General features: G+C 37.6%; 1 protein-coding gene across 1 annotated transcript in view; it reads right to left on the bottom strand.

Moving 5' to 3' along the window:
• The window catches only part of Tbc1d12 (TBC1 domain family, member 12), a gene marked incomplete in the record, with an annotated part of 102988 nt that overhangs the window by 76577 nt on the left and 13729 nt on the right, over positions 1-12682 (bottom strand).

Below are 12682 nucleotides of genomic sequence, written 5' to 3'. Positions count from 1 at the left end.
AGAAAAAAAAAAAAATGCTTTTCAAGGCAGAAAAAAAAAAAACCAACTTAAATCAAAAGAGTAAAATCAGTTTAAAAAATTGGAAATCATTACCTGATCTTCAAACTCTTTTTTTAGGGGAAGTTGCACCACTGAAAACATCAACTTCCTGAACTTTGTACTTAAAGTTCCCCAAAGAATGCAAGTCAAAAAGAAAACATTGTCTAGTGACCATGGAATGTCACAGATGACACCATAATTGAAAAAGTATAAGTGCTGTTTCTTTAAAATTCAACAGATTGATACCCTTGAGTATTTTGTATTAAAGATTTGGCAAAAAGACTGCTTACATTCTTTCCAAGCTGCAATCAGTTTTAATTTGAAAATGACTTTAGGTTGACTATACACAGAAAAGTACTTTTTTTGGTCAGATAACAGACTTTCTTTAATTCCAAGAATTTTCTTTTTCAGGCTGTTTCTGGATCTTGTCATTGTCACTATTATAAATCCTAAAAATTTTAAAGAATTTCTAATTAATAAATACTACTTAGGTATCCCAGCTATTTTCAGAGATGAGAACTACTGAAAAAGGATAGAACCCAGTGTCACTCTTTATCAAAAAACAGAAACTACAAGATGGAAAGTGAAGATTATAATTTTTTGAATAAGATTTTAAAGGATTTTACAGGGTAGCAAGGTCAAAGGCTCTTCTCCGAGAGTCAATGAACTTACATAAATGGGCAATAGGAGGTCCATAAGCCTCCTCAAATTGTATGGACAATTTGAAGTAAACATATATTTACCATTATTGTACTTGGGCAACTGTGTATAACTTTTGTAAGATTCTCCTTGGAATCAATTCCCAAGAAGTACTAATACCCCCATAAAGTCACCTACCAAGATGAAACCTCTGTCTGAGTCAGATCCCCTGAGTGTGATTTCCTTCTAATCACACTCATCTTATTCATGTCCTCCAGATAATAATCAAGATGTAAGAGCTTCTCATTATCCTTCATATCTCTTGCACCCTACACACTGGTAAAATGCCTTCATTTAAACATTCTACAAATATAAGCTGTCTTCTTCTTCTAGTATAAAGTTTCAGTGTGTTCACACCAGGAAGTCTCCTTAAAGGAATGTCTTATTTCTTATGGCAAATAAGTTTCAGGCAATATCTTACTGACGGAGTCCTTTTCTTCTTTCATAGCAGGGATAAACAAAACAGAATACAATGATGGAACACAGAAAAAACAATTACAAAACAATGCTTTTGGCTGCATACTTATCACAGAATATGCTAAACCACAGAATACTATGTTAAACCTAGTCTTACTACCCATGACATTCAGAGGAAAGGTAACAAAAGAAAAAAACAAAAGAATACTGGAAAGAATTTTTAAGACAAGTACACAAGCAGTAACAAGAACATCATCAGGAAAATATGAACAAAATATTAGTCATCAGGATGTAAGAAACTCTAAATATAACATAAACTATGTTAATATTTTTGTTTATAAGAAAAGTAAAGGATTTATTTTTAAGAAGACAAATGTTTTAAAATTGATTTTGGAGATGAGTACACAACTCTGTGAATGTGCTAAAAACATCTAACTGTATATTTTGAGTGAATTGTATGGTATATGAATTGTCTCTATTAAGATGTCAAATCTTTATTTAGTGAAAAACAAATCAAATCTAAAGATACATAAAAGGAAAATAAAGACCAAATTGGGCTTATCCTCAGAATGCAAAACTCGTTCAATATTTGAAAGTTAACCAATACGTCCAACCATATTAATGGGCTGAAGAATCACATGATCACATCAAGTGATACTGCAAAGTCATTTGATGGAATCATAAATCTATTTTTAATAAATAATAGAAAACTGGCTGGGCATGGTGGCACACGCCTGTAATCCCAGCACTCAGGAAGCTGAGGCACGAGGATGGCTATGAGTTTGAGGATAGTATAGGCTACACACTGAGCTCAAGGCGAGCCTGAACTGCATAGTGAGACCCTGCCTCAAAAAGACAATCAATTAATCAATACTAGGAAGAGGATGGAAATTGTTTAGCCTGACTAAGGGTATTCACAAAAGAAAAAAACTATTGTTTACATCATACTTAATGGTAAAAGGCTGAATGTTTTCTTTGAGGTTGAAAACAATGTAATGATGTCTGCTCTGATATTCCTATTCAAAATTATACTGAGTGGTAGCCAGTGCAATAAGGCAAGAAAAATTACATAAAAGCCTTGAGGATTGAACATGAAAAAATGAAATTTCTGCTTTTCAATATAACATGACTATCTGCACAGTAACCTCAGGGAATCCCACAGAACCTACAAAAAATATTCCTAGAGCTATTAAGTAAGTTGAGAATGATTACATGATAAAAGGTAAGATACAAAAATCAATTATATTTCTGTCTTAGCAATGAATAATTAAAACTTGAAATTCTAAATAATATCATTTACTATAGCTTCAAATTCACAAAATATTTAGATGTAATACTAACAAAACATGGTAGGATATATATATTGAAAACTTCAAAACACTGATGAAGTAAGTAAAAAAAGACCCAAATAAATGTATAGACATTCTGTGCCCAATGATTAGAAGATTAAACATAGTAGAAGTGTTGATGTTCCCAAAGGTAATTAACAAGAATTATAGGTAGAGACAAGTTGATTCTAAAATTGAAATACAAAAGCAAAGTAAAAACAATTTCAAAAATGTATTTAGATGTGTCTCCTACATTAAAAAGAGGGCTCTAAAAAAAAAAGTGAGCTCTATGACATCATAGCTACATCAGAGTGTGCGCTCTGTATTTATCGTTGTATCCCTAGTGCTTCTACACATGAATGATTACAAGTCAGCTAACGGGTTGGGAGGGGATGTAGGATAAAGAAACACCTCTGTCCTCAAATTTACTTTAATCGAGGAATGCAGTCTGATGAGCCATTATTTCTATGAACCATTTCTTCCATTAATTTTTCTTTTACAATAATTTTCACTCCTTATTTATGCTAACAGAATGCTACTTTTAAATATAAATGCACCTAGCCAGGTGTGGTGGCACACGCCTGTAATCCCAGCACCCGGGAGGCTGAGGCAGGAGCATTGTTTTGAGTTCAAGACCAGCCTGGGCTACAAAGTGAGCTCAAGGCCAACTGCATAGCGAGATCCTATTGCACAAACCCCCCCCCCCAAAAAAATTAATATAAATGCACTGGAAAGAGAATTTGTATAAACTTCACAATGCCCTGCTTTCAGTTAATATTTTATTTTTAAACTGACACAGAAGAAACTTATTGCAAAACTTTTGGTATACAGTTCTACCAAATTTACCACAGGTATATACTTGTGTAACTACCATCTCAATCAAGACACAAAATAGTCCCAAGGTCTCCTCAAAAAAACTCCTTGTGCTATCTCTTTATAGTCATACCCTCCCGTAACCTCTTTAAAATACTGAGATGACCCTGAAGATAGACTTACTGTGTTGGTCATCTTTCCTGTTGCTGGGACAAAATACCTGATACCCACAATTTTAGGTAAGAAAAGTTTATTTTGACTCACAATTTCAGAGGTTTTATTCCATGGTACGTTAGCTCTTTGCTCCAAGGCAGAAACACCATGGTGGAAAGGTAAGGTAGAAGAAAGCTGCTCAACTCATAGCACCAGGAAGGAGAGGGGAAGGGTCCAGAGAGGAAGGGGACAGGAACTAGATACAACATGCCACACCCCCATGACCCAACAACACTACCTAGGCATCTCTAAAGCCAGTCAAGTTGGCAATCAAGATTAACCACTCCATTTACATGTCAGACTCAGTGTTAGAAGAGTAAATCTTCTTTCCTTCATATAGCAAGTCTTATTTTATGTTGCTTCAATATGTTTAACTTTCCTGTACACAAAATAGAGCTCAATCATCCCTGACAATTTACCCACGTATGACTCCTCCCAGCTCCTCAATCTAGTTTCTCTAGGTATCTGACACATACAACTACCTCCCTGTGAGACAGCTAGACATAGCCTGATTGTCTGGCTGGATCCATCCCCCACAAGGCATACACAAGCCTACACAGCAACATGCTTGCTACAGCTCATACCTGCTTACTTTTAAACCACCAATTAGAACTCTCTAAAGGAAACTTCCTCACATAACACCCTGGACCCCAATAAAGGCTTTCGCTCACAAGTAACCCCCCTCATAGTGCTGACTAGCTTCTATGTGGCCTTTTAGCATGCCACATATTCCCAGGGCTTGTAACTAATGAAATCTTTACTTCCATCTTATGTCTTCTAATCATTGAAGGGGCATCTTCCATTTTAAAAGAACACAACATCCTACTTCATGTTCCATGTTAGCTTCAGATCAGTGTTTCAGTTTATGCCTGGAACATATTCACTACTGGTTTCACTAGAAAGACCTTAGTCTAGCTCTTTCTTTTCTTGGATGCTCAAATATACTTGCTGAATAAACAAGGGAAGAGTCAGTCAAAGGTTAGAGAGAGAAGAATGACAGATTAACGCATTCTGACTAGAAAAACCTACAAATCACAAGCAGAAAGGAATAGAGAACATTTCATTTTCTGCCCCCAAAATCCTCTACAACTCTCTATTCTACGGAAGAGTTTTAATTACTAACTCTAAGAGACAGGAGGCATGGTAGCGCACACATGTAATCTCAGCTCTAGGGAGGCTGAGACAGGAGGATCACTGTGAGTTCGAGATCAATCTAGGCTACAATGTGAGCTCAAGAACTCCATAGTGAGACCCTGTCTCAGAAAGACAAAAACAAAACAAAACAAAACAAAAAAATTACTAACTGTAGCACTAAAACCTCTCCACAACTTTGAAGCAAATTACTTACGTTATTTCCTATTACTCTCTTCCTACCACTGGTAGAAATACACATAGCTTTGCCATGACTACAAGCCACTCTTCATCCTAGTCACTGCCTTCTTCCCAACCCCACCTACCTATAATACAAAGCCATGTTTTTTGTAGTTTACAGCCCCATCCCTCAGCCAGTGTTGATTAAACTGAATGGCTGATAAAACAGGGACAAATTTATATGCAGATGAGGACAATGAGATACTCATGGTTTTTTCAGTAAGATTTTAGAAATTGAGTTAAAGGGTTGTGAGTGCTAGAACAGTGTATCATACAAACTTGGGATAGTTTTACAGGGCCTTTTCAAGTTAAAAACCATGCACTACACAGGCAAAAGAGCCAAGAAAAAACAAAACCGTCTTTCAAAGGGCAGAGAACCATTGTTCCTGACACTGTATAATCCAGTCAGTTTACTTACTATCTTCAAACCATCCAGAAGATGTCTGTTATGACATTCCACTAACGTAGCTTATGAGGACTTCTGTTCCTGAAACTAGACGAACTCTAAGATATCAGCCAAACTCTTTACCCTTTTCAACACATTCTATACTTTTCTATTTCTATGCTCTAGATAGCTTATATATATCCACTTCCAGTTAAAGTAGAAGCTAAATTGTTCCCACAAACCTAGAACTGTATACACACCAAATTTAAAATGTTTCTTTCTACTTTTGCTCATTAATGATATTAGCAAGTACAGGGCCAGGGGTGTAGCTCAGTGGCACAGTGCCTGCCTGGCAAGTTTGAGGCCCTGAGTTAGATTCCTGGCACAAAAAAAAAAAAAAAAAAAGAAAGAAAGGAAAAGTAAAAAGACAACCCATAAGAGAAAATATTTGCAAATTCTAAGGGTCTAGCACCTAGAATTTGTAAAGAACACATGTAACTCAACTCTCCAAAGATATACAAAAAAGAATTAAGTTGTATCATGTACAGGTACAAATTCCCTATAATGAATGTGATCATTTTGATCATACCTAAAATGTACCAATAAACAATTTTTTTAAAAAAGATATACAAATGGCAAACAAGTACATGAAAAATATTCAACATTAGTCATCAAAGCCACAATGAAATACTACTATATATCCACTAGGATGGCTATAATTTTAAAAAATAATAAGGAAAATGAGCATTAGTAAAACTGTGAAGAAAGTGAAACCCTCATTCATTGCTGGTGGGAATGTAAAACAATGCAGCTGGTATGGAAAACAGTTCGGCAGGTCTTAAATGAGTTAAACATAAAATTGCCATCAGAACTGGGAATCTAATTCAGCAGCAGCATGCCTGCCTAGCATGGATAAGACCCTGAGTTCAGTTTCCAGCACTGCAATAATTTTACTCCTGGGCATACCCCTGAAGGAATTAAAAAATAGTATTAAAACAAAAACATGTACACAGAGTTTCATGGCAGCAATATTCATAACCACCAAATAGTAAAAATAACCCAAAAGTCCATTAGTGGATAAAGGGATAAACAAAATGCAGTATATCCATACAATGGATATACTCTTATTCAGCCATAACAAATAATACTGTACTGATACATACTACAACATGGATGACGCTTGAAAATATGCCGAGTAAAAGATGTCTGACACAAAAGATCATACACTCTATGATTCCCTTTTATCCCCTATGATTCCATTTATATGATATATCCAGAATAGGCACATCCATACAGTAAACAGATACAGTGGTTCCCAGGGGCTTTGGGATATGGGGTATAGAGATGACTGCTTAGTGGGTACAGTTTCCTTGTGGGATGATGAAACATGCTACAACTAGATAGTGGTGATGGTTACATAACAATGTAGATGTAGTAACTGTCAGTCATGATAAATTGTGTACTCTATGCGTGTCTTCACTCTGGCTGCCATAGTAAAAAAATCATAGGCCAGGCATGGTGGTGCACACCTGCAGTCTCAGCACTGGGGAGGCTGACACAGGAGGATCGTTGCAAGTTCAAGACCAGCTGAGGCTACAAAGTGAGCTCAAGCCCAGCCTGAATGGCACAGTGAGACCCTGTCTCAAAAAGTAAAAAAAAAAAAAAAAAAAAAATCATAGACTAGGGCAGTGGTGGCAAACCTATGGCACACGTCACTGTTTTTCTTTTAAAACAGATGTTGGGCCAGAGATATAGCTCAGCGGCACAAGTACGTGCTTGGCAAGTGCAAGTTCCTAAGTTTCAATTCCCGGTACAAAAAAAAAAAAAAAGAATTCTCATTTAAAAAATAAATGTTAATGTATGAGTTGTTTCTTCTAAAATAAAACCTCAGTATTCAGCTTTAATTGTAGTGTTGGCACTTTGCAATAAGTAAGTGGGTTTTGCTTTACAGCTTGGCACCTAATCTCTAAAAGTTTGCGGTCACTGGACTAGAGCATTAAATAATATTTATTTCTCATAGTTCTGGAAGCTGGGAAGTCCAAGATCAAGGTACCACAAGATTCAGTGCCTGTTAAGCAAGCTACCTTTTAGTAGCAGATGGTTATCTTCTTACAGTATCCTCACATGGTGGTGGCAGCAAGGGCATAAAACGCCCTCTGTGATTCTTCTTACTAATACACTAATCTCATTAGAGTCTTACCCTTTTGATCTTATCTAAATCTAGTTACCTCCCAAAGATCCTACCTCCAATTACCAAAACAGGTAGTGAGGGTAGTACATTCAGTCTATAGCAATGTATGTTAGCACACACACACACACACACACACACACACACACAAAAAAAAAAAAAAAAAAAAAAAATAGAAGTGCACCAAACCAAAAACTGTAACTACACGCTACATTTTTATAAAATGAGAACTATTGCAAAGAAATTCACTTTTTATTTCTGGCTGTTAGGTATTAAATATATCAAACAGAAAACTAATTTCTATTGGTTATACTTTTTAAAACAAAATATAAAATCAATTGTTTTTATCAAAAGTTTTTTACTATATATGAGCTTTTTGAAGTTTTACTGTACCTAAAATGTTATTTATCTCCTACTATCTTGTTTTGAAATTTTGTATCACTGCTTTTATTTTTTCTCTTTAAAATAAAAGATAAATAAAATGTATTTTAAAATTACCTAAAATATCAGAGATGGTAAACAAATGATATTTAGTATGGATTTATACTAAATAACTATGTACTTTATACATTTTAATACATAGTAATAACTTGTATATTTGATACATTTTTATTTTAAAAAGACATGGGTCCATAAGAATGAATTTTTAAAGTAGCTATCAACAAAAAAACAAAGAGCCAGGCGTGGTGGCGCACGCCTGTAATCCCAGCACTGGGGAAGTTGAGGCAGGAAGATTATTGAGAGTTAGAGAGCAATCTAGGCTACAAAGTGAGCTCAAGGCCAGCCTGAACTGCAGGTGAGACCCTCTCTCAAAAAGACCAAAAAAAAACAAAGTATAAAAGATAAAATGCAATAAAAAGCCAGAACATCTAAAGTTCTACTGGAGTTGAGAGCAATCTGTTAGGCTAATTAGATAAGCCATACAAAATATTTACTTTAAAACTAGCAATAGTATTAAGATAATAATTATACAACAAGATTCAACACAGTCAGTTATAAATGCAGCATTAGGAATTTTACTTAAAAACTATACAGCTGCCACAAATACTTTACCACAAGCTCAAGCTATATGCTAGTCCTTTAAATATGGACTGTTTTGCAAACACACTCATAATTAGAAAGTTTTAGGCTTTCCTCAAATTACTATAGCTAAATCTACTAAAGATCAAATTTAAAGGTGGCAAACCTTTAAATCTCTAGCTTAATCCTTCAAAACAGTAGCAGCAGTGAACTTAGTTATACCTACTTATGCAACTCTCAACTTTTAAAATATTATATGCAATTATTTGCTAGATACCTGGGATAACGCCTAGAGTATTTACTATACTTAATATGCAACTGAATTTATTGGTTGGCTTCATAATATTTTTCCATTATGACTTCCCTCCAACAAACAATTCTTCAGTCCTATCTTACACTGACTCAACTGATTTTTTTATATAGAAACATCTCCCAAAGACAGGTACTAAACATGCTTTGAAAATGATACCACTAAAGGAACAAGTAGAGAGGCAGCCTGACCTAGTGAAGCCCCAATACTTTGCTTTTATCTCATTCAATCCTCAAAAATGGTTATACTAGAACAGTTCAATCTGTTTTTCATTTTGTTTTGTTTCTGAGATAAGGAAGGTCTCACTATGTAGTCCAGGCTGGCCTTGAACTCTTTGTGTAGCCAAGATTTAAAGCAATCCTCCTGCCTCAGCCTCCTGAGCGCTGGGATTACAGGTGTTCACCATCACAGTTGTACACAATCTACTTTTATGAACAATATACAGACCACAAAGTAGGCTGGTCAGCACAGATGTGAAGACTGGATCTTGCAACAGTCTGGCATTCTTAGGGTTTTTTCCCTGAAGCTGCTTCCTTTCTGATCCACAACAGCAAAATATCTAGCCTTAACAGCTATTTTAACTCCTCCCTCCCATGGAATTCCTTAAATTATGTCACCATAATTTTTCACATGAGTATCCAGTTTCATATCATCTCGGTTTCCTCAAAACAAAAGTCAGGCTTCAAAGTTTACCTTTCTCAATGACAGTGATGCCGTTTTGTACTCTCTTTCATAACACAAAAAGCATAGGTAATGACTTATAATTTTATAGGACTCCCTTAGGTTTTGTTTGTGGTGGCGGAGACTGAACTCAAAGCCTCACACATAACAGCCCAGTGCTCCCATCACTAAGCTACATTCCCAAACCTCCCTTAAATTCTTAAAAGACATTTTGTTAATCTAATTTCCTTAGTGCCTAGTATACATAACATGGTTCAATAACATTTGTCAAAAGAATTAGTACTGAGAAAATTTCCAGCTAACTCATAAGAACTGCATATGCATCACAGGGAGGGTTCAAAAACAAAAGGCTCAGCAGAATCTTTAAATTTCAGAAGTATGATCATATAAAAGAACTGACCTGTTTTTTGTGGCTCTAAACAATAACTCAAGACCATGAAAATTACAAAGAGGTATGCTATACTTCAACCTAAAGAATCTTTGAACAATTTTATACTCTAACAGGCTGTCTTGATAAAACTGAACTTCACAGTAGTAAAACAATTCAAGCCAGATGTGGTGGCGCAGGCCTGTAATCAGAGGACTCAGGAGGCTGAAGCATGAGGATCACTGCAAGTTCAAGACCAGCCTGGGCTACAAAGTGAGCTCAAGGCCAGCCTGAACTGCACAGGAAGAACCTGTCTCAAAAAGACCAAAAATAATAAAATAAAAAATAAAATTCAAACAAAGCTCTATCCCTAAACCTAAACCCTACCCTATCCCTAAAGTATGAAAAGATACACACTTAGCTCTACAGTCATTGTTGGTACTTTGCTTTATTGATATTTTGCTCATGTCTGACCCAGCAGTACATGCTAAACTGATAGTATGCATGCTGGAACTTGGCTTCTTCAAGCAGCACAGGTGAAACCTCAATTCTAATCTAAGTAATTATCATTTTTTTCCTACATGGTGTTATGCTTCCATTAAATGTTCCATTAACCCAAACGTTGTGTTTCAATGATCAAAAAGGATAAAAATAATCTTATCTCATTACACTAAGTAGTTAGCTATTATTTTACTCAAGATAATGTTATAGTAGTTATCTTCTGTGCAACGTAGTTTTAAGTCACTGTAATTATCTGCTGGGTTTTTTATTTGTTTATTTGTTTTTTGGAGGTTTGGTTTGGTTTTTGATTAAACACAGGACCTTTCCACTGAGCAACATCCCCAACACTGCCATTTTTTTGGGGGGGGGGGCGGGACAGGGTCTTGCTAGATCACTAAATTGACCAGGCTGGACTTAAAACTTGCAATCTTCCTGCCTCAGCCTCTGAGAGTGCTAGGATTACAGATGTGCACCAACTCACTTGGCTTTGTCTTTTGGGATAAACTCTTGCTCTGCTGCTCAAGCTGGCCTCTTGGCTCAAGCAATTCTCTTGTCAAGCAATTCTCTTGTCTTGGGCTCAAGCAATTCTCTTGTCTCAGCTTTCTAAATAGCTGGGACTATAGGCACACACCACCATGCCTGGCTATACACTCAGTTTTGAAAATTAATTCCTATCCTAGTTTTTTGTTTGGTTGATAGATGTTTTTTTCTCTTTTGAGACAAAGTCTCACTCTGTAGTTCAGACTGGCTATCCTAGTATTCTTGATTTACACAGATTCTGAGCACGTAGCACAAAGGCAAACATCATCCTTAATTAATGCACTGGTCCCCTAGAAGATAATTCCTATAAAAAGTTATGGTATTAGTCTTTAGATGAATTTTGGTGATCAATGCCCAACTCAGAATCACAACAAATCCTGTTTCTCAAACAGCATTCAAAGATTATCAATTTCTTTAATTCTGCATAGTACTGATGAAGTAAAAAAGTCAGTGGGGGCAGGGAAGCAAAAGCTATGTAAATAAAAATAGCAATTTTATCACTCTTCAAAAATACAGAACGTGAGCGCCCTGCGCCAAGTGAGCAAATGCTCTGGGAGCTGCTGGCCCTGTGGTTCGAGTCCGTGCTTTGCTCACATCGCCACGGTTCCCAGCTGAAACTCGTAGAGAAATCCTGGAATTTCCCATCTACTTCCTGAGGGCACAACGGGTGACCCAGGACCCCGCCACCATGACAGACTGAGTCTCTCCCCTCCCTGCACCCGCAGCAGAGAGGAGGTCCTCACTCAGAAGCTCCAGGGAATTCTCTGGCTGGGAGTGGGGCTTGTAGCCTCTCCCAGTGCCCGCGTGTCCTGCGCCAAGTGCGTGAGTGCTCTGGGAGCTGCTGGTCCCACAGTTCAAGTCTGTGTTTTGCTCATAACACCATGGTTCCCAGCTGAAACTCAAGGACAGAGCCAGCAGAGAGGAGGTCCTCACTCAGAAGCCCAGGGGGACTTCTCTGCCTGGGGGCGGGTCGTGTAGCCTCTTCCAGTACCTGTGCCCCCCCGCGCTGAGTGAGCGAGTGGTCCGGGAGCTGCTGGGCTCACTGTTCGAGTCCGTGCTTTACCTTCGCCTGGACCCCCTAGCAGGTCGAAGGCGTGGGCAGTCTGTGACTGCTACCCATCTGGCCTGTATCTGGTTCCTGTATGTGTCCTGAACTGACTGGAGACACAGAATCAGGTGGTTCACAAACTGTCGAACCTGCAGTTTGTCTCTGGATTTTGCCTGTACCCTGAAGTGCCTGGGGACATAGGCCCACTGGACCGGGATTGTCACACAACTGCAACCCGGATCTGGGCCGTGCACGTGCCCTGAACTGCAAGGGGACACTTGATCAGATGGTCGGCCATCAGCTGACACCAATGCCTGTGTCTGAGACCGGGCATAACTAGATACAAATCAAAAACTGCAGGAAAACCTGAGACTAGTAGTGCTTCTCAGAGGTCACTCAGGGGCAAACCTGACCAACAGGAAAACTAGGGACACTAGTGGCCTTTGCTGTGCAGCTACTGAAGAAGGAAACTGAGCTTTCTGCATCCGGTAGCAAACATGACAAAATGAAGGACTAAACCATAATCCCAGAACTCCACCCCACTCAGAACAAGTCCAGCAGACATCGACATAGGAGAACTTGGTAAACACATGCCTGAATTAGCTCCAATGATTGCAATGGAAGTAAAGAAACAACTCCATAAGGCCATAAAAGAGATGAGATCAGAAATAATCCTCATGCAAAAACTGAAATGACAAGAATAATGAACGAAATGCTCAAAAAGTCTGAAGAAGAAATATATAAGAAAATAGAAGAACAAAG

The sequence above is a fragment of the Chinchilla lanigera genome, unplaced genomic scaffold (genome assembly GCF_000276665.1).
Source record: "Chinchilla lanigera isolate Chin_1 unplaced genomic scaffold, ChiLan1.0 scaffold00106, whole genome shotgun sequence".
NCBI lineage: Eukaryota > Metazoa > Chordata > Mammalia > Rodentia > Chinchillidae > Chinchilla > Chinchilla lanigera.
The sequence above is the reverse complement of the archived record's forward strand: the minus strand, read 5'-3'. Positions and strand labels throughout refer to the sequence as shown.